General features: G+C 38.3%; 1 protein-coding gene across 9 annotated transcripts in view; it reads right to left on the bottom strand.

Annotated features, from left to right (window-relative positions):
• The window catches only part of NRIP1 (nuclear receptor interacting protein 1), a 100,495-nt gene that overhangs the window by 9,973 nt on the left and 67,990 nt on the right, over positions 1 to 22,532 (bottom strand). For 7 of the 9 annotated variants that reach the window (XM_035315408.1, XM_035315406.1, XM_035315403.1 and 4 more), the window contains one exon: positions 14,527 to 14,575. The exons of the other annotated variants lie outside the window; for them this stretch is intronic. The gene's annotated coding sequence lies outside the window, so the exon portion shown is untranslated. The remainder of the gene's footprint in view (positions 1 to 14,526; positions 14,576 to 22,532) is intronic. 9 annotated transcript variants of the gene reach the window in all.

Below are 22,532 nucleotides of genomic sequence, written 5' to 3' on the forward strand. Positions count from 1 at the left end.
GAACAGCTTAGTGTCTTTCAACATTCCTAGCTCTGCAATTCTCTTTCACAAACTACAAGCACATTTAAACTTGTAAATACAAGTTTCCAAAAGGACATACACAGGTGAAACCCATGCATCTTTAAAGTAAATGAATGTTTTATGATTGATTTCTTGGAGGATGTTTTTTTCAATTCAAAAGCTAAAGACAACTAGAAGTCAGAAAAATATCAGATCTGAAAAAAGTAAAGAATCATAACAGCTACATAGCCATAATATTAGTTCATATACCCCCTATACAAATACATTACCACATTCTTACTACGTTTCAAGTGGTTTAGAGAAAATTTAAGAACTCTCTGGAAAAAAAAAAAGACAAAGCAAAATCACAGAATTAAAACACCCGTAAGTCATTGTAGTGTAGATATGTATACCCCATGTACCTAAATATCATATTAAAAGTTGGTAGCTATTACTAAGGTCTCAAGATTTCTCTCAGAAATACAAGTGTACATTGACCAGCACTTACATAATAACCTGCAGAAGGCACTGTGTTTGTTCAAATACAACTCAAACGTGGATTTGTCTAATTAGAAATTACCTATCATCTCAATGTTACTTCAAAATCCTGTATGTCTCTGGGTGGACTTTCACAAAGTTTCAAGCTAAAATGGTTTAAATAACAGAAATTTCAATCCTTGAACAGAAAATCCAACACATACATTATGCTTCCAATGTATACATCAGGTGTCCAGCAAGTGCAATTTCAGTACAACTAAGATTCTTTCCTCAAATATTTGGAAATGCACTGTATCTAGAAAATGAAGTTTTTGAGCTTCCGAAAATAAACTGCTTATCTGCAGCTACATTTTCACATTTCAAAATGGAATTAAATTCACAGCATGCTGTTTGTATAAAGGAGTAAATAGCACTTGATACCTTGTGTTTTGTGTTTAAGAAAATAAAATTGCATATCTTTCACTGTGTTGTGCCTTGCAGGCTACCTTTAAGCCAAAGTCCCAACCAAATGCGCCATTGTGTTAAGGCAGTGTTCAGTAAGACATTATTATTTGCAGCTCTGAGTAATTTAAAAAAAAAAAAAAAAAGACAAGCATTTGTGCAAATCCCTCAGGTTCTCAAAAAGACTACTGCAGATGACACTTAGAGCCAGTACAGTTTATATTCAGGATGTACTCTAAGTAGTATTTTGCCACTTTCATGTTTTATATTTGTTTGCTTGGAATTCCTAAAGGCCCAGGAAATATTTATAATTTTACAGAAGACTGATGCAAGGGAGTCTTCATTAAACAGAATTAAATCTGAAAAGCATGTTAACATAAGGAATAGGACACCACCAAACACTTTAAAGAATCTGTTCTGATATAGTGCTGCAACAGCTATAACAGCATTATAAAACCCTACACAACCTAATGTGCAACACACAAATGTGATGAAGTCACCTGTCAAGAATCAGAAATTACATTTCAATGAAAACCATCTCTAAACGTACACCTTATTTGCGATGGGAAACCTGATAGTAAATTTCAGGGTTTGAAAGCAATCTCACAACTATGCATTTCTAGTAAGTTTTGAACATACTATGCTTTTCATTCTCTATCTGATCTAAAGCGTAGTCAAGTGGAAACAGAACCAGCTCTGGAAATTAATGTTTAGCTGGACACTAAGGCAATCATTCAGCAACCCTTTTAAAACATACAGACTAAACCAAGGAAATTCTCTGGACCCATTGAAATGTGCTATTAAATATTATTCCAGAAACTACCTGGGGGGGGGGGGGGGCGGGGGGGGGAAGGGGGTTGGAACAGGGTGGAGAGAAGTGAAAAGCCCTAGAGAAATACATCTCATTTCTCAGTAAGAATTTATTGCAATGAACGTCTAAAATGAGCATCTAATAACTAAGCATCTCTAGACCTAAAAATTGTACGTAACTATTGAGAAAGAATTAGAAAGAATTGAGGAACTATAAATTTGATATACTTTCTTTACCATGCAATTATTGTATATTAACTATTTTGTTGTTGTTCCAACCCTTTCTTCACAGATTCTCATATCCTACAAATAAATAAAATGCTTGTTTTCTGAGGCTATTTTCAGAACCTACATGAACACAAACCGATCACAGCTCATTAAGTCATGTTTACCTAGACAGAGCTAAAGCAGCAGCACGATTCACAGCACAAAAGCTATAACCTGGGGAGACACTCCCAAAGTGGAGCATACCATGGGAAATCAGTCCTACATCCTTTTAAAAAATGCCTAGGGAGAAACTGTGAGCAGAGTAGGAAAATATGAGAATATTAAAACATACACTGAACTATAGAAACCATGGTTGCCCAGAATATTAATTCTACTTTTGCTGTTGTTGGACCTCTTCTTTGTTTGCAAGCAACAGATATACTTATCAGTTGCAAAGATTTCAATGGAATGATAACAATAAACAAATAACAATATTTCTGACTAGCATTTCCAGATAAATCTCTCTACTGTGGCCCACACTGTTCCACTTAGCAAATTAACAATGATAGACTGGTATTATTCAGGCAGGAGACCTACATGCTCTAACAGAAATAACTCATAAAACTCAATACTGTAGAGGTATCTTCTGTAGTCTTAATTCAAGATATTACGGAAAAATCTTACAGTAACTATTAAGGTATTCATCTAGGAAATTGACAATAGGTAGCAGATCTCCCACACTAACACTCATTAAAAGAAAAATTATCTAAACTTAACACACATTAGAATGACCAATACAGAATTTGAGATGTGTATATAGACAGATGAAACACTTTTATTAACTGCATTCCAGAGTCCTTTAATAGTGATTAAATTAATGTGATAATTTTATTTTCCAATTTTAAGTTGAGCTGAAATCAAAACATGAATTTGTAGAGCTGAAATCAAACTGGTATGTGAAACTAAAATCTTTAATTATTTAATGAATTCAGCATCCTAATGGTTAGAAGAGAAACTGTCTCATTACAGCTCACTGCCTGCCCATTTTCACCTTCTCAAATCTAGTGGCTACAGCTCACCACATCAAGCAATGGTTTAGAACGTTATTTTAATTGTTACAGAGTTGAGGAATACAGCACAGTGATTGCAGTGGCAGCTTGGAAACCTGGGGTCCAATTACTTGCTGTACTGCAGGCAGGCTCTTTGACTTCTGGTTTTACTTTTCTGTATTGTATTTTCACAGATAGATTAATAATAGATGCAAACTTCAGAAAAATAATTGAGGATAAATATATTAAAGGCTGTGGGGTTTTTAACAGCTCCAATAATAGTAGTAAGAAAGCACTTTTTACATAGGATTTTGGATGATTCCTGATCTTTATAAGCTGTCAGCAGTGAGATGCTGCAGAACACAATGAAGTTATGGTCTACGGAAAGATTCCTAGATGCACTAGGAATGGAAATTGCAGGAGAATCATTCAGTGAACTAAACATGAGAATGGAAAGCGAGAGTGGCTGTCCCAGAATTATTTGGTATTGAGCTCAATTTGTATTTCTTTGAGTTTAGCAAGCAGGAAGGATGTATTCAGAGTGGTGGTATAAGCACTTCAGTTGACTTTTTGCTAAGGTTATAAGCAGTGAAAGAGGCCTGATTCAACAGCCTACTGTACCAAACCCACAGAGCTGCACAAATGTGCAGGTACTTCAACAGCACTTAAGCATGTGCTTTAAGAGAATCAAGTATTTAAGTGTTTTGCTAAATCCCTGCTTTATGTCAGAAATCTATTGAGATGAATGGAGCAGCTGAGACCTCTTCACAGATTTGATTCAGGCTGTCAAGACATTTTGAAGGTTCCATTTGATATATATATATATATATATATATATTTTAAAGGAGAAAAGAGCAAAAGTAATTAGATTACTGAGAAAAAATCAGCAACAGGCGACTTCAACAATTGCACACTAGAGAGCTTGGGAATCAACAAGCCTTCTTCACTACAAATTCGTAAAAATGAAACTTGTTCCCTATGACTGTAGGATACCACTGAGCAAGCAAAAACAGGCCTCCTCCCAATAGCCTGGCATTTGTTCATGCCTTCGTTGGGCCTACTGACTCCAAAAGACATTTTAATCATGGAAAGGATAGCCGACCACTTTTAAAAGGCCCTGTCAGGAGAGGGCAGGCCGGGGATCGCGTTGCAGCAGGAGGAGCTGTTGCCAGGCTTTCCCCAGGGGCTCCCCAGGCCCTGCAGGAGAAGCTGGGCCCCCGCGCACGCAGGGCCAGGGCTCTTCCCTAGGCAGTACCTAGCGCAGTCCTGCTGCATGCCAGATCACCACCTGCTCTTCTAAATAGCCCTTTGGGCTGCGGCAGGGTTAGCAATAGCAGTAACTTCAGGGCTCTGAAGTATTCACAAGCATATGAGGCAGGAAAGCCTTTTCCCTGCTGCTTTGTTAGGCTGTGTACTGCTAAACACAAGCGGGGCCTTAGTTTCTCTTGTTCAGAGCTTTAGGCAGCAGAAGGGGGTTGAGCTGAAGGGAAGAATGCCAAACCAGCCCCGTCACAGCCTTCTGACAGTTTCAGCTGCTTAAACAGCTTTTTAAAAATTCTGCACAGAACTGGTCCCATAGTAGCTGACTCGAGAGCTTGAAGAGATAGCATTTTATTAAAGCACACGAAACACTGAGAAGTCTTAAGTCACGTAAAACTAGTGTAAACACAGAACCAACATCACAGCAGGCACAAGAAATGTTTATTTTCCTGGGGGAATAAGATATGACAGGCCACTGGACTGAAAAATAACCCAATTGTTCTGGCAAGTATGGACTTGTTAGGTTTACTTGGGCTTTTTTGTTTTAAAGCCTGTTGAAGTATAAATGCTAATGAGGGTAGCTGTTAACTGTGGCCCCAGTCACACAAGGAAGGGGCAGCTGTTCATGCATCGTCCCTGTGGGGTGTGAAGCGGGGGATCCAGACATCTAATCTCAGCGTCACTACGCTCTCAGACTTCACATGGGCTTCTCCACAGTCCGGGAATCTGTGACTCACCCAGACCATGCCATACCACCGCACAGCCATGAGGAGCTTTGGAATGATACATAATATGTCAAGGGGGAATATAATATTTCCACTGTCTGTTTAAATGAGGTGAGGAAATGTCAGAGAGATTTTCATGTTTATGCAGATACCCTTTCAGGGAGGCAGCAGGGCAGATAGGGGACATCTATGCAGATGGGAGGAGAGAAGCAGGAGCTGAAACACCTCAAACTCTGAGGCAGAGTATTTCTGCATGAAAGACCAAAGGCCTGAACTGTGCTGACTAACCTGTGACTTTTACAGACCCTGGGGAAGTGCTCTTTGCAAAGGAACCCCATTTGACTTGGGGGTATGCCTCTCCAAGAGAGGGGTCAGTAAGAGCACAAATGACAGCCACCTGAGAACAGTGGCTGTCGGAGAGAAACATATGCCCGTACTGCAAAATGACATGTACAGAAGATAGCCAAGATAGCTTGGGTGCCAGAGTATGTCTAGCCTAGCAGCAAGGAAGCCCACAGAGCTTAGCCTGGGAAGCAGGGTATAGAATCATAGAATCATTTAGGTTGGAAAAAGCCTCTAAGATCAAGTTGAACCATTAACCAGTGCTGCCAAGTTTACCACTAAACCATGTCCCTAAGCACCACATCCACACAATCTTTTGAATACCTCCAGGGATGGTGACTCAACTGCTTCCCTGGGCAGCCTGCTCCAATGCATCACTACTAACACAGTGCTGGTTCCAGCACTCAGCCTCTCCCAGCAAAATCCTCCACAACACACTGTGCAGGCACCCTTAAAACCATAGTACATGTCAGCCTACCTTAAACTATTTTTTTTTTTTTTAATCTAGTAAGTAGAAGCAATCAACTTCACAGAAATGATCATGCTTATGTATGGGAAGACCCCACCTTATTCACGCAACTTTCATTTTACACCTGTACCTGAGTATTTCATGGACATTTCAGACAATTCCTCAGCACAGACTCATGCACATGTATTTCTTCTCACAAATACTACTGGAGGAACAGTTCTTTTTGCAACACTTTTACAGAACTAAAGAGTGTCTTCAAGTTCATTTCTTGATCAGGATCTGCTGTCATTTATACATGAACTCAGAAACATACTCTTTGCCAGTTCTAGTATGAAGAGGAACAGATGTTCAGTCTACAGATACCACCTGTGAAGGAACTGAGTATTTGACATCTAAAACTGCTTCATGAAACACTGCTCAATGATCTTTTCTCCTGTTGAAGGCAGGATGGGCAGAAACTAAATGCTAAGGCTGAAAAATGAAAACACTCCTCCCTCCAAAGTAAGGGCAGAAATCCCAGGTAGTCCATATCACTAAATCCCAACTAACTTCGGTAGCATGTGGAACAAAGCTCAGAAGTATAGTGGACAGAAAGGCGTTTGTTAATTGAGTCTTCCTATTCAAGACACCAAGAGCAAATGGGCACAAAAAATATACCAATATATCAAGATACCAAGAGGGGTAGATACCAAACAAAATACACTGGTAGGTACAGCAGAACAGACAGAGGATGCATCCTCCCATTCTTTGTAAGCCGCTTTCATAGCAATGAGCATTTAAAAGAAAACTGACAACCAGATTCCCATTGCCCCTTCCTCCTTACCCCCACAAATGCTTATCACTGATTAAACTGTGTCAGTTTCCCAAGAATGAAGCTTGATTAATATACAGTGAAGAAATCAAGGTCCTCTTCAGGACAATCATGCTTTTGAGTTATGATCAATGCAGATAATGCATTTCCACGCATCTCTGACCTTCCCTCGTTAGAGGAATCTGAAGATACAACCATTTCTCCACAGCACTACAATAAAATCGTGTATTCCTTGGATTTGGTGGAATAACTGTGCACGCATGTTCAGGATTTGCCACGTAAGTAATTTTATGTTATTTTAACCAAGAACTGGTTTCACAAAGGCCAAGCTACATCTGATTAAATCTAAGGCACAATTTTTATTGCCAGTAGTGGTTGTGTTCCACTTGGGACCACATGTTCCATGGCTAGCTTGTGAATAAGAGCCACTTTCACGACTTTCAGCAGAATAGTGAAGCCTATTCTGTTAGTTGAAACACTAAGAGAAAACACACACAGTAATTCCACAGTAAGGTGAAGTATAGGATCACACTCATATTATATTCAATTATATGTTAAAAATATATATAAATCCATGTTAAAAGTCCAGGTGATTATTTATTTATTTTAAGTGAAAGGACAATATAGCTTCTATTTTAATGAGAGACTTCAGCCTTTCGTAGGTCATGTTTCTAAAGGCTAAGGACACAGAAAAAGCTCGTATAACTTTTGTTAAGTGGGAAAGGAAAAATCTGCATTAACAAGGTTTCTTGTAGTTCAATTACAATTAAAAAATATTTTTTTTCTCTAAAGCAGCAATAAAATCAAGTGGAACAATGTAAGAACTAACTTCAGCAAAACCTGGAGAGAAAAAGCTAACAACATCCCGGACAGAACGTCACAAATTCCTCACTTTACCAGTGGGCCAGAATTAATCTGCAAACATTCATAACAAATTCCCAACTAAAACACTAAAAGCCTTTTAAGTCACATAGATGTGTACAGAGATGAATAGACAATTAATGATACTCTCAAACTTTAGGAACTGGGTTGCAACTCATCCTGAGCCATGAGTCAAATTGACCTAAGTCATGAGGCAAATTGGAACAGTTAAAATACTGACTTCACTAAAAAACAATGCAAACTATGACTCTGTATACACTGCACCAAAATCATGGTAGGAACAGTGGAACGCTGGCGAGAGCAAGTGTTTAACTACCCCTTAATACAAGGGCATGAACTTTGAAGTAATTTCTCAAGTTTTATATTGATAAAAATGACAAGCATTTTAAGCAGAAAGATGATATTCTGTCATGAAGTTGTGGAATAGAGTTTTTACTAATATGTTTGATATCTATCTTTTGTAATTATGTCCTTCATATAGCACTCACAACATAGCAATATATAACTTTATCATTACTGATTGTTCCATTAATGTCAAGAAAGTTGAAATAGGTACTTATATACATTTTAAAACAATATAAAACAAAACAACACAGATGTGCAATTGATTCTAAGTGTGATTTTCCACATGCAAGAACATAGCCAGCAGAATGAAAGAGTTATTAAAAATAAACCTATCATCTCTTACTTACATGTAAGCATTAGCTAATTTGGGACCATCTTTCATAGTACACGTCAAACCAACAACTTCACTAAGCCTTTATAAAGCCATATGCCTACAGTGTCAGTTACAAAACCAGCTTCACGTCCATGTTAGCATATGTCTAAAATTAAGCCTGTGCTCAAGAACCCTGCTGAACATGCGCAGCACTGGTGAATCATTAACTGTCTGCTAGCGAGTCCCATCCCTCTGTAGAAAAAAAGAGCCAACTTCAGTCACCATGAAGAACTCTAATAATAAATAAAACAGACTAGTTCAGAAGCTGCACATTTAAAGGCATATAAAAACATGGTTCCACAGGATAATTTGTCTGATTTAAGCATGAAGCTACTGTCAAAACATGTAGCGTTGTCTTGCTGTATGGATTTTCAGCTGCTTGCTCCTGCTCCCTTCCTTACATTAACACATATTCCTACAGAAAGCTCCTCCAGGACAAGTAGGACTAAGGACCTCATTGACACCAATGTGAACCCCAAAGAAGCTGTTGACTGGTTGTTTCACATCCTCCATGTGGGGATGTGTGACTGCTGGAGCGGTGTGGGGAAGCACAAAGGGCAGGACCTACGTCTGTAAGTGCCAAATGACACTTCTGTCAAATGAAAGCAAACAGAGCATTGCCACTGCTGAGATCCTCGAGACAGAAACCACTATCTCCAGGCAGAATGTCTCTACTGAACACTGAAGAGTTCACTAGTCAGATGAAGATACCTTTAAGAAGCATCTCCTAAACAAAATTAAATATTTATACATATGCATATGTATCTCCGATGTGTTCTTTTCAGTCACTGTGAAATTTGAAAAGTTCACTGAAAATAAAATAATTCAAATTACTTTTATTTCCATATTATACTGAGGCATCCCCTGAAGCTGCAGTATAAATCCTATTAAACTGAACTTAGTTTGTCCATCCTGAAAATAGATTTGACATACAAACACAAACACAAGGTCAAGGTCACAGATCAGCAAGAAAGATTACAAAGAGGACTGATGTAAGAGCTGGCATTTGATCAAAGCTCCTAAATTATTTATTTATTTAGTATGCTTACCAGAAATACCACCACATTTTCTTCACATTACATGTTTTAAGTGTTCCCCACCTTTAAGAGCAGCTGACCTGGGCTTATTTATGTGAACAAGAGATATTAGGCAGGGCATCAAATAAACTAAGGAATGGCTCTTACGTTAAACGAAGTGGAAGACACCACTTTTTGCCATCCTTTTTTCCACTCTATTCAATACATATTAAATCACAAATTTGAAAGGAGAACCCCCTCAGAAGTATAGGACAGGGTAGTATGACCACTGCTAAAGAATAAGATCCTCAAGTTTATAACTCTTAGTTACTTAAGAGTTACTTAACTTAATATAGCAATTATATATTGGGATGTGCACTCCCAAACACAATACTCACTCATCTATCCTAATTAGCTGTGAGCACAGGAACTTTGTAACATAAGGTCCACGCTGAATACAATCAAACTAACCTCCTCTGTAATCAGGACATTTGCCTCCTAGAAAGCTGTTTTAATACTGAACACTGAGTAAGTGAGCAGATTAAACACAGTAGCAACAGTTGAAAAACTCATTAAAACTCAGCAGCTGAAAATAGTTAGCAATGGAGGTCATTTACTGATCTATCCATCCATTCACTCAGTCAGTGATACGTTCTCAAACCTTTAACCACATGCTGATACATAATTATTGTACAGGGCATGTCCACCAGACACACCTTCTGACACAAACAGGAGAAAGATGAGGAGTCTTGAGCAACACAGTGTCATAACACCATCACAAAGTTTCTGTAACTACATTATAACTAGCAATCTGAAGAACAGGATGGCTTGTACTCTGAGTCCCCACTTTCAACACCGGCAGCTCTGATGTTAGTCTAGACATGACTGGGAGCAGTTTATATTTAGACAGAGTGCTGTGTCTATAAATAGGACTGTTCGTGTTGGTATAAAGCTTTTGTTGGAACTCATTTGGACTAACCTGTTTAACTCATATGTGGGACTCTCAGGCATCACCGGTAAAACCTTTATGTCATTACACATCCATCTTCATCTCCTTTCTGTTTCCAGATTCGTTTACTGATTTTTCTCTGTCTAATTTTTGTACAGATATTACATTTGCAGCACTCTACCTGTTTGATTGGGTTGGCTCCGTTACTAATGAATAGACCTTAAAGGAAAAGGACAAGAAAAATAATGCCAGCTAAGACGACTGTTCCTTTTTAATAACATCCTTCACGTGAGTTAGACTGTCACTCCTTTCAGCTATAGTGTTACCTGAGCTACTGCAGACACACACAAATCACTCCTGAAGCCTTGCATGCAAGCTTCTCAGCACAACAGTATTGTTGTTTTTAGCTCTCATACTGATTCATGAGATCTTAAAACAGACACTGGTTTAAGATCAAACTGAGCTAGGTTTTAGACCTCGGGGCAATACAATTCTGCTAACCCTTTTCTAGCGCTTTTGAGCAAAATGGGAGAAAAGTGGAGATTTCTTTTTTAATGGAATCTTTCCTATTCTGTAAAAGTTTGAGAAAGCTTCTCACTGCATTGAAATATTATAAAGAACAAAACAAAAACTAGTGTCCTTCTACAGTGGGGTTAGAGCATTATTGGATAGGTGAAGAGCAACTGACATCATCTACCTGGACTTGTGCAAAGCATTTGACACTGTCCCCCATGAAATCCTTGTCTCTAAATTGGAAAGACATGGAATTGACTGATGGACCACTTGATGGGCAAGGAATTGGCTGGACGGTTGCACTTGAAGAGTTGCAGTCAGTGGCTCAATGTCCAAATGAAGGGAAGGGATGCCATCCAGAAGGACCTGGACAGGCTTGAGAGGTGGGTCTGTGGGAACCTCATGATGTTCAACAAGGCCAAGTGCAAGGTCCTGCATCTGGGCCAGGATAATCCTGAGCACAAACACAGACTGAATGGAGAATGGATTGAGAGCAGCCTTGAAGAGAATGACTTGGGGGTGTTTGTTGACAAGAAGCTCAACGTGAGCTGGCAGCGTGCACTTGCAGCCCAAAAACCAACCATATCCTGGGCTGCATCAAAAGCAGCATGACCAGCAGGTCAAGGGAGGTAATTCTCCCCATGCTCTGCTCCTGTAAGATCCCACCTGGAGTCTTGAGTTCATCTCTGGGCCCCCCAGCACAAAAAGGACATGGACATATTAGAACAAGCCCAGAGGAGGTCCACAAGGAAGATCAAGGGGCCAAAGCACCCCTCTTATGAAGACGGGTTGACAAAGCTGGAGTTGTTTAGTCTGGAGAAGAGAAGGCTCCAGAGAGACCTTATAGCGACTTTCCAATGCCTAGAAGGGGCCTACAGGAAAGCCTGGGGTATGTATTTCTCTACCAGGTAGTGTAGGGATAGGACAAGGGGTAATGGCTTTAAACAAAAAAGGGTTGATTTAGATTAGACATTAGGAAGAATTTCTTTACTCTGAGGGTGGTGAGGTCCTGGAACAGGTTGCCCAGAGAAGCTGTGGATGCCCCATCCCTGGAAGTGTTCAAGACCAGATTGGATGGGGCTTTGTGCAACCTGGTTTTAAAGGAAGGTGTCCCTGCCCATGGCAGAGGGCTTGGAATTAAATGAGCTTTAGGGTCCCTTCCAACACAAACCACACTAAGATTCTATGAAATAAAACAGGCAATGATTATGATTCAAGATCAAAGGTACCAGAGGTTCATTCAACATCTGTAAATAGTCAGCTGCTTTCTCTCATTTGTCAAGAAAGAAACACATGAAATATGCAAGATCTCTCACAACCAAAAATATTTAAAGAAACACATTAGTTTATATGTAGTATTTACCTGACACTTTAAACCAAGTCTACATGGAGCCTAATAGCTTAAGTTTACAAACACAAAAATTCTAATGCACTTTTATTTATTTTTTTTACTTTAATTGAGCTATACTGCTGTGAACAACTGTTGGTTCAGTATCACATTAGGTCTCCTCTAATGCTTTAATCATTATAAACAGATCAAACAAAATAATAACTAAAACAAGTCAGCAGCACTTTTTTTCCTCTTGTTAAACAGAAGTTCACATGCTACATCCTCTGCGGGAGCAGGGGGCTTCAGCTACTTCTCAATTTGGGTTCAAACCCCGTGGTTTTCAAGTCAAAGGGATTTTGTGCACTGCTATCAATGGGCAGTGACTATTTTGAGTTTTTCTTACTGTGACAACATAAAGAGAATGTCTGAAACACAATTTTATTTCTATTCAGAGAATCCTAATAGGCAAAATCATAGCACTCAGCCGAGAGCCTAAAAATGTAAATGTAGGCCATTTTGAGTGTGCTGTCTTTTAAAGGATGGTAATGACAAACTACAATGAATGACTAGCCAATAGAACAAAAACAAATATGTCAGCTATCACAAAGAAGAAAGCGCTTCTGGTCAATTCAGTAGTAAAGTAGTCCACAACAATGGATTATCTTGAAGCAATGGCTGGCTGCTCATGACTGATTTTGTAAAGGTACTATTTTAATTTTATTTTTAAAGAAAGAAAATATTGTATTTACATGTGAAACATCCAATAAAGAAGTATGTTAAAATATTCAAAATGTCAGTTAGATGAATGGTTTAATAGTAACTCCTCTGCACTTTCTTTTTACTTATTTATTTTTACTAAGAAATTAGATCTTAGATCCATGTTTGCTTTTTTCTTTTTTTTTTTTTAATCTTTATAGGGTGTCAAAGTAATGGAAAGATTATGTACATATACCAATTCATGCATCAGAGAAGCATTAAATTTTATGCAACGAACATTAAGGTTGCAGAATTAGGCACCTGGATAGATGGATATTTTACCATACCGAAAAACAGTAATAGACTACTAGTTTAAGAATACTTACTAATAAAGTTGGAGCTCTAAAAGTTAATGCAAACTGTTTCACATTCAAGATTTGAATATTTTTCCTACTATAATCAGTTAAGATTTCCTTTTCCAAATTAGACCTACAAGATTGATTATTCCAGCTTGCCTGTTCCTTAAGTTGTTCAACACACATCAACCATAACAAGTGATCTGGTATCCCACAAACTCGAAGTCTGATACCAATATATCATCTAACAACAACAAAAAAAAAAAGCTAGTGGTAACAGTGAAACACAATGGGGGCCAGGTAATAAATCCCCTTCTGTAAATCTTCTCAGTTTTGAGGGCAGGGATGGAGAACAACACGGGAACATCTCAAAACTGTAATTAGAGTTTTAGTCTGTTTACTTAATGTCTATTGATAAAGTGCAGAGAAAAGAAAATTTTCACAAAACAAGAGAGCTCTGTCATGAACCTAGTAAATAAACATAGAAATCTTCAAGTTATCATAAACCATGTGTTACATAGTAAAGTTATTATTTAATAGTATCCAAAAACATAGCTCTATCAATTCAGCCAAGCAGGCTAGATATTATTTGCAGCTAAATCTGCCCTGGTAGAGATCTGAGCGTGGGTCACAATCCATGTTCTTAGTGCTACACAAAGCCATCTTTCCTTGACGTACCTGGCAGAATTGTTTCCCAGCTCAATATACCAGCATCAATACGTAACTCCAGTGTTTTCTGGATCAACAGATAGTAAGGCATTGTCAGTGACCTGAATAGAACTGATACATTTCATTGTCTGCACGTGTTCTTACTAGCCTGTAATACTTTTTTTTTTTTTTTTTTTAAAGAGCATTTATAAGAATCCTGCCATAAAGCTAGATGTTTTTGTTCAACCTCCATTGCTAAATTTGGCCAATGAATGATACCAAACAACTTCATTGAAGATTACAACAGTCTGCTATCTTTCAACAGCAGTTCAGGTTCATACATACCTGCAGAACCCAACAGGACTGCAAGATGACTCACAGATATCAAATTAATGCAGAAGTGAATCACGCTGGACAGGTGACGTGCAAGCCAAACTGTGCAACAAAGAAAGACCAGTAGGGATAGGAGGGGAGCAGGTGCCACTTGTCTCAAACAATATTTATACCCTAAAAGCATACAATTTAAAATCCTTTTGTCAAGAAAAGCCATGAAGTTCTGGTGGTCAGGGGATGATGTCTTTAGCTTCCCAGGATACATCTAGCAGATTGCTGAATAGGGTGCCAAGCTAACAATCTCACGAGGAAGAGATCAAGCACTATGTGGGCACGTGAAATAAACCTGACTCAGAATTCTTGGGAGGGGAAAGGTCTAAAGCTTGTGCAAATTAGATATAGTTACCAATCTATGTCTGAGATGAAAAAAATACTGTGTAAAAAACTTCAAGTTCATGGGCAGAAACTCATACCTTGAAAGCGTCAATGCTGGAACTTTGTGAATTGGTTTTTCACTCCACCCTGCCAAAAATAAATACATTAGAATCAGGATGTGGAAAATGAAGATGGAAAACAATTTTATTTCCACTTTAACAGTAAAGTCATTCTGTTAGTTTGCTATTAGCCCATGAAAGGGAGACTGTCTTACTTAAGAAGGCATCAGACTAGACTAAAATAGAGTTTCCCCCTAAAGCCAGTTATATACTTGTGGTCAGTTTCTGACAATAACAGAGCTTGACCACTGTATAAGAGCTGAACAAGGTGATAAAGGTAGCATGACATAGAGGGGATGGGTCTCCTCACCCCAATAATATTATCTATTTTGTTGCCCAAAAAAAGTTGTCAAGAGGAGATTAATTATTATTCTGGCATTCCTGCTATCCACTTACTCAAGACGACTTTAAAAAAAATTGACATTGCATTCTGCTTTTCTAAAATTTTACTTGTCTTTTCCTTAAGTTACCTTCATTCAGCTTTCTCTCAAATCCCTACAATTCTGCATTATGTACATCCAGCAACCCTTCTGCTCTACATGAAACACAGCAGTTACTGTAATCCTTCCCCTCAACACACGCTGACTGTATAACCCTTCACTTCAATTGTTTTTCTCTTGCTCTAGATGAGGTTTAAAATTTATCATCGAAGTTCTACAGACATTAATAACTCTTTCATTTCTAGCCTAACCACTTATTGCATCCCTCTTCCTTCCTCTCGTTTCCACAAACACCCATTTTAATCGAAATATTCAGGCACCTTTCACACATGAAATTCCATTATGCTCCTGCACTGCTCCCCAGACAAAAATCAGCTACAATCTTGAGGCTTATTCTCAACAACAATAAGTCATCATAGCAAAAGTTAATCCAAATCCACCAAAATACCTCCAGGAAAACCACATGCCAAAACACAGATGATATATGTTGCTTGCCTTTCTTCACAGATTCACACCCTACTATTTGTCCTCTTTCCTTCATCATGCTCTATACCAAGTTTATAATCAATACATCTTCACCCATGAGAAGCTGTGTACATAAACAATTTGAGTTCAGATGGACAACAGCTAGATGAACCCTTAGAGAAAGCCTGTCCTCCAGAATAAGTGTTTTCCCTTGGAGAGAAGAAAATAAGTAAATGCCTGTATTGTTTTTGCAGCAGTATAACCATGCATGTTGCTGTAACAATGCAGCAATGTATCAATGCACTTGATAGCTTTCTTTTACCAGGTATGACTGGAAGGGAAGGGGAGAGTAAGACACAGAAAAATACCAACACACCAAAGTATTAATGATAAGGAGGAAAGGGTACAGAAGGGCTAAAATTTACCACGAAACGGCTCCCCTTCTCTTGAGCTACTGATCTTAAAAGGAGTTAGCAGCAAGAGCTCTTTCCCTTCCCTGTCTGGCAGAGTGAAAAGCCCCCTGCCCTGTTGCAAGCTGTTTTCACTTCAGGGAGCACTGGTCAAAGACGGACCAGAAAGACCAGATGAGGAAAGGAAACACTGCTCTTAGAAAAACTTATTTTCAGAATGACAACATTTAGTTGTTTATTTATTTTAATCATGGCAGAAAACGGTGCCAAAAACAACATGAACAAGGAAATTTTTGAGGAGGAACTTGAAAGCAGAGAAAGTACCTGTCCCAGGGAGCGGTTAAACATAAACCCAGACCACATTCAGTGAAACAAAGGAAGCTTTCTGTCTCGGCAGCCTTAATAAAATAACCTTCTGAGCCCAAACAGCAGAGTTAATTCTGTGAGTTCATCTCACGCTCCCTTTTTTTTCCTGAACATATTTTCTCCTTCCACTGCTTAAATCAGAGAGATTGGATTTACTGTGTCTAGCTCAGATTTCAGATTTGCTGCAAATAAAACTTAACCTGACTTCCTTCCAAAGTCCCTTTGGTGCCTCGCTACTAAATCACGTAAACCAGCGTATCGCTTGTAGCACTTCTGAAGGTGAACAGTTTGGCTTACCAAGAATAACCTACCGGGATGCAAATTTCACTTGCCTTCTTTATATTCTGCCAGGTTTATGAGAACAAGTCTGTCTGTGCTTGACATTTGCTGGGATACACTGCCTGGCATAATTACTATTGTAAAACATTTTATATTCCCATAAATTCAGACTATAACCCCAAAGTGATTACAAACTACGACAAGATACCGGCATAACTAAGCAGAAAAGAAGGTTTGTAAGGAAAAAAGCAGATTTAAGGAAGAAAAGCACCAACAGTTAAGTGAAGGCATAGATGTTATCCAAGCTACCTGGGAAGCATGGTGTCCTGAAGAGTAAGAAACAGAAGAGTAGAAACAAGATTACACAGGAAACTGCAGACTGCAGAAAGAAAGAAGCAGCCCTTTTCATTAAAATATAACGCCAGAGGTGAAATTCTAGGTACCACAGTTCCTAAAATTTAAGATCTGTTTCTTCACTGCTGCAGAAAGTGTTTCCACTGAACTGCAGTAAACACTGTGGTGCAATGCAAATGAGTAAGAATTCTAAATCTTCAGATGTTAGCATTAATTTTATTCTGATCCTGACCATCAGAACAGGAGGAAGGATTGAAAGATCTAAAACATCTTGACTCTGTAATCTGCTGCTAAGAAAGGGAAGGCAGATGAGGGTAGAATCAGTAAGTTACTACCTCTTAAAACACCACTCAGACCAAATGAATCAACTCTTATTTGGAAAAAAAAATCCAAAAAGAAAATTCTAGACTAAACACTGTTTCTGTAATTCACTTCTACATATGAGAAGCAAAACATACACTAAACGCAAATTGGTTTTGTCTGCTACCCAGTAAAACACAGGCCATTCAAAGAACATGGAACAACAGCATGAGCCTTTTTGTTAACAAATCTGAACACAGTACTGAAAACACCTCTCATTTTTTTCCACAAGTTATTTTTATTCACCTTTGATTACCTGTCTTTAAAGCAAATAGATATTGTCAAAGAGCAAGCATGATCCTCACAGTTATCAATCCTGAGAAAGGGAACGGTATTTACAACAGCTTTGCACATTCAAAAAACAGATTATTTGATGGAGATATTGAAGTAACATTTTTGTTGCTCCAAGTAGTGCCACTAAAACTGCTCTTGTTAAACATTTCTCTTTGACTAGCAGATTTGATTACGAGTTTAATTTTTGCATAGTAAAGCTCATCCAGCCATTTTTAATTCCCAATTGGTTTGCACTCCATCATGACTAACCAAACACTACAAAACCCCTTTGACACAGTGACTTCATAAGCCTTGCAGAACACAAGAAATGCTCTTAGAAGTGCAGGACTGTTGATAAAAGACTTTTTCCTCCATTGTCTGTACTGTCACCTTTAACTGTGCAAGAGTCCATATTTGCAAATTACACAAAAGGTGCATCTGAACTACTCTTCCATGAAATGAAAGAATTCTCCAAATAATAGTCACAGGTAAAACAGCTGAGAAGAAAGTGTCTGAAGCTGAACATCCTGAGCAGCTTGTTTTTCCTTAATGAAACATACAACCACAATTTAAAAACTCCAAACAAAAACAAATTTGGTATACTCCACCACCAAGCTGCAGATAATAAGAAGCATCCTAACTGTAGAATAAATTTTCATAAGCTATCCATCCACTACATTAGTCTGGAAGAGAAGAAAATCTCAAGCTATTTAAGACTTTTGTGAACTAAAGAAATTCAATTCCATATTATTTATACATGTTGTGAAATCATAAAAAAAACACAAGCAAATAATAAAAATGACAAGGTATTTCAGTTACCGAAGACCTATTTCAATCTGACACCTAAATATCCAATATTAGACTGCTGCTGCTCATTGCACACTGATCATACTAATTTCTCTCCATTGTTGTTCACCCAGACCCCTGATCGTGTGCACTGTATGGGTCTAAGCCATGTTGGAGGCTATTTGGCACTATTAAAATTGCAAGAAAAGTGTTACTCTGTTTTTGCAAAAAACAGAACACCTTACAAATAACACGCTTTTCACCATTTTTTCACTCTTTATAGGTGATCTGCCATGCTGAAAAACTCCTAATGAGCTGGCCAGAGCCTATTGAGTTTATTGGAGCAGGAAGGACCACTGCACAGCAGAGAGTTTTGCAGCAGTGGATCTTCTCATCCACTGTCCACTTTCAGCCTCTTTCCTACCCAAGAACAATTAAGTGCATTTTGAAAGGTCCTTGCTTCAGGATAAAAAGTATATATAAGTGTGTATACAAATACACAAGCACTTCTTCCAGAATAGATCCATTTTTATTTCCTTGCTTTAGAAAGCTGTCACAGTCTGCTTTTTAGTGGTCTAATTCAGCAGCAATGCATTCAGCTTTGGATTGCTGGGATGGATTAGACACAGTTTGTGAATTCATCCACACATACACAAATGTATAAACAGAACTCCAGTAGTCCATGCTCAGAGTGGAGCTACAAAGGAAAGGTGAGTGAGCTGAAGGAGCCAAAGTGAATTCACATAGGTGGCTTTTCTGAGAGCTGCTGAACTGCTCAGTGGTGCCCAGGTCCTGGAACCCTGCATTCTGCCACGTTTGACTGAGATGATCCTGTGAATGTTGCATCAGTAACTAGAACTAAGCCTGCAGAAATGTGTTTGCCTCCCATTTAAACAGAGCCAAAAGGATAGGAAGTATATTCACCCATTAAAAATAAACATGAACATTTTTCCTTTTGAGTTCTTAGAAGAGCAAATTCCAGCTTCGGAGCTGGCAAGACTGGCTTCAAAGGACAAACATTTTAAATTGATCTTAGAGTTGTATTCAAATCAGAAGTTTCCAAATCGACCAAGCCTTCTAAAAAAAAAAACTTAGTTACTGTGGTTATTCATTTGTAGAACTTGCAGATACCTGCCATACTTAACCCTTTTCCAGAGGGTGAGAAAATACATTAAGTAACTGCCACCAGCTTCACAAAAAATGCAAGTTTGGGAGGAGTAGCGGCATTTCAAACCCTAACTGCTAATAAGTAGTGTCACCTAAGGTTGATATTATAGAAGCAAAGATCCATTAAAAAGTTAGAAAAGAAAAAAGATGGTTGGAACTTTTAATAAGCTCCAAGGTTTCCAAATGGCTTCAATAGAATAGATTGAACAAAGAAGAGGATTATTCATCTTGCCTCCTCTAAATCATTTACCATGATAGCAATAGGGCATTCATGCTACTGCCAGAAACAGGTCTCAGTTTTTCCTATGACTATACAATGAGAACATCTTTAAAAAAAATACCCCCCCCCCCCTTTTTTTTTTTAAGTGCAGTTTTGCACTTCCTTATCTTACCACACTTGCCTCTGGAAGTAACTCTGATCATGCTTTTATCAATGGTTACACTTTCATCATTCAAACTGATTCTGCTGCTGCAGATGCTCCATCCAGTAGTCAGGAAAAACAATGCTGGAGTTTATTTCATCAGGCCTTGTAAAAATCCTCCCCCATCACCATGACGGAGTATCAGCAACACTTAATTTTCAGGGAAAGTTAACCAACACGATAGACAAAATAATTCCCTCAGGAGGTTTAGCAGCAGTCTCAGTTCAGTACACAGGGCCATTAATTACACAACTGCCTTTAGCATTAAGAGGAATCTGGTAGCTACAGCACTGATTGAGTTAAGACTGTCTTCAATATCTGCACACAAAATCTGTTTACTTAGAAAAGTTATGCAACACCTCAACTTCCTCTTCTTTACCGTGCTAACGCATGATAACAGAAGGACAGGGGGTGGCGATGGGGAACAGGCATTTCACAGCCTCGAGGAGGGCACAGCTACCTTTCAAAAAGCGCCTAAACTAAAATTCTCTTCTAAATTCTGCCAACTTGATGATGTGTTCAAGCATCAACTCCAGCTCAATACCTGATTAAAAACCTCCAGAGGAAAGACTATGCTACACAGTTAGCCAATGGTGGAATCAACTGCCTGCCTCCATTGTAAGTAAAGCTGTTTTTCAAATATGACTTTGTATGTTCTTTCTAATAGAGCAGTCCACTCCAGTACAAGTTTTAGTCTGAAACTGTTATGCAGATTTTAGTGTTTTCAGGCATGCTGATTCAGTAAAGCTGACAGTGTAAGTTTTAATTCTGCAAACAGCATTCAACTTTCCATTTAAAAGTACAAACCCAGACAAATCACACGCTACCCAAGCTGACATATTTCATGGCACTTGCAAAACTGAGATATCAAAAGCACATACTATCTTTCCTATTAACTGTGAGTTCAGGAGTCTACCTCCTATCTCTTTTGATACACTAACAATTGGAGGGGGGGGGCAGAGGGAGGGAATAAAACCACAACTCTCAAAACTGGATCTACTACTACTACTACAAAAAAAGTTAACAAGTAGTCTTAAAGCAGTCACAGCAATCTTGACTGATAAAATGTTTTCAAGGACTTGGATTTAATCGCATGTCATTTTCTTTTCCTCTAATCATTTATTTAAAGTCACAGGTTGAATTATTTATGAACAAAAGTTAATTGCATTGAAATGCAGTATTGCCTTGTATTTATTTAACATCTTCTTCAGAGCTCAGAACCTTCCACTAACTAGTTAAAATCTACAAAAAGTCAATACAGAATTTAAGATGTGATTTAACTGTTTCTGCAGTAGTACTGCAATTAACTTTCAATATCTTATTAAATATGGCCAATTCCTTTTATCTTGTGAACTGCTGTGTAAATTGTGCAACTTTTTTTTTTTAATAGCTTTTTTTTTTCTAAACATTACAACATGCGTTTATACGGTTTTCCAAAAAGAATTCCAGGGGGAAAGCACAGCTCACTAACAAAACATTTGCATTAAGTAAGTTTTGATTAATTAGTTTTAATGAAATTAGTCATTTGAGTACAGACAATCACAACACAGCACCTGGGGTTCTCAGAAATTTTCTTAGCTATCAGAGAGGATCTAGATCATAAACAACTTACATGCGTAAGGCTGTATTCATACCCTTCGCAAGGTGTAAAATGTAAGCTCGAGCTTACACTCGTAAATATACCACACATCTATAAAGTGTTAATCTTAAGTCTGCAAGGCCATATGACAGAAGTAACTATTATAATGGCATGACTGCTCTTCAGCATACAGTGCTTCCGAAGTCCTTCATTTCCTTAAAGCAACCCATTTACTTGTCACCTGCCCAGACAATGGGCAGAGAGAGGATTTCAGATACATCTGTGGCTCGTGTATAATGATAACACTTGGAAAGGTGGATTTTAATTTCCTCTTCATGTTATTAGATTAGGTTTGCATCCAGATTTAAATGTCCAGGACAAGTCTGCCACCTGTCCTAAACTTAATTAGTTGGGAATGTCTACATGACAGGAGCAGACACTTCAGATGTTTTGGAATGACCACAAGCAAACATCCAAATAATCACAAACAACTTCAGGGATGCCAAGAATGAAGCAACTACGCACAGCTCTCCCTGAAACAGCCTGAATCTTATTAATGGAGCACTTCATTCTTCACAAACACACAACCAAGATCAGCGAAGCATCTATAAAACCAGAGAAATCAACTGTGTAAAGTCTGCAACAGAGTTGAGAAAATGAAGAGTGCTAGCTTTCTCTTTAAAAAATGGGTGGATATTTTTACATGGCTGGGGGAGGAAGGACTGAAGGCTGAAATACTGTAAAGACTTCTCAGCTTTGTTCTTGTTCTGTTTATCGTTAATAGCACGTCTAAGATTTCCCTACCTTTATACATCCCCTCACATGCCCCTCCATGCAAGACCAATGCAGCAGATCAAAAACTGGGAAAAAAGCCATTTTCATTTAAAGAGACAAACACATCAACGTTCAAATGCAAATATTTCCAATTTATTATCTTACTAAAAGCTCAAAAAAAACACAAAATATTGACTGGAATTTTATCTGTATAGGTATGTAGCAACCACTGACGCAGATGTGAGAAACTGAATATATTATAGAGAATTCTGTTACTTATCTCCTTATGTTGCCATTGGCATACACAATA

This window comes from Oxyura jamaicensis, chromosome 1, assembly GCF_011077185.1.
Source record: "Oxyura jamaicensis isolate SHBP4307 breed ruddy duck chromosome 1, BPBGC_Ojam_1.0, whole genome shotgun sequence".
NCBI classification, from domain to species: domain Eukaryota; kingdom Metazoa; phylum Chordata; class Aves; order Anseriformes; family Anatidae; genus Oxyura; species Oxyura jamaicensis.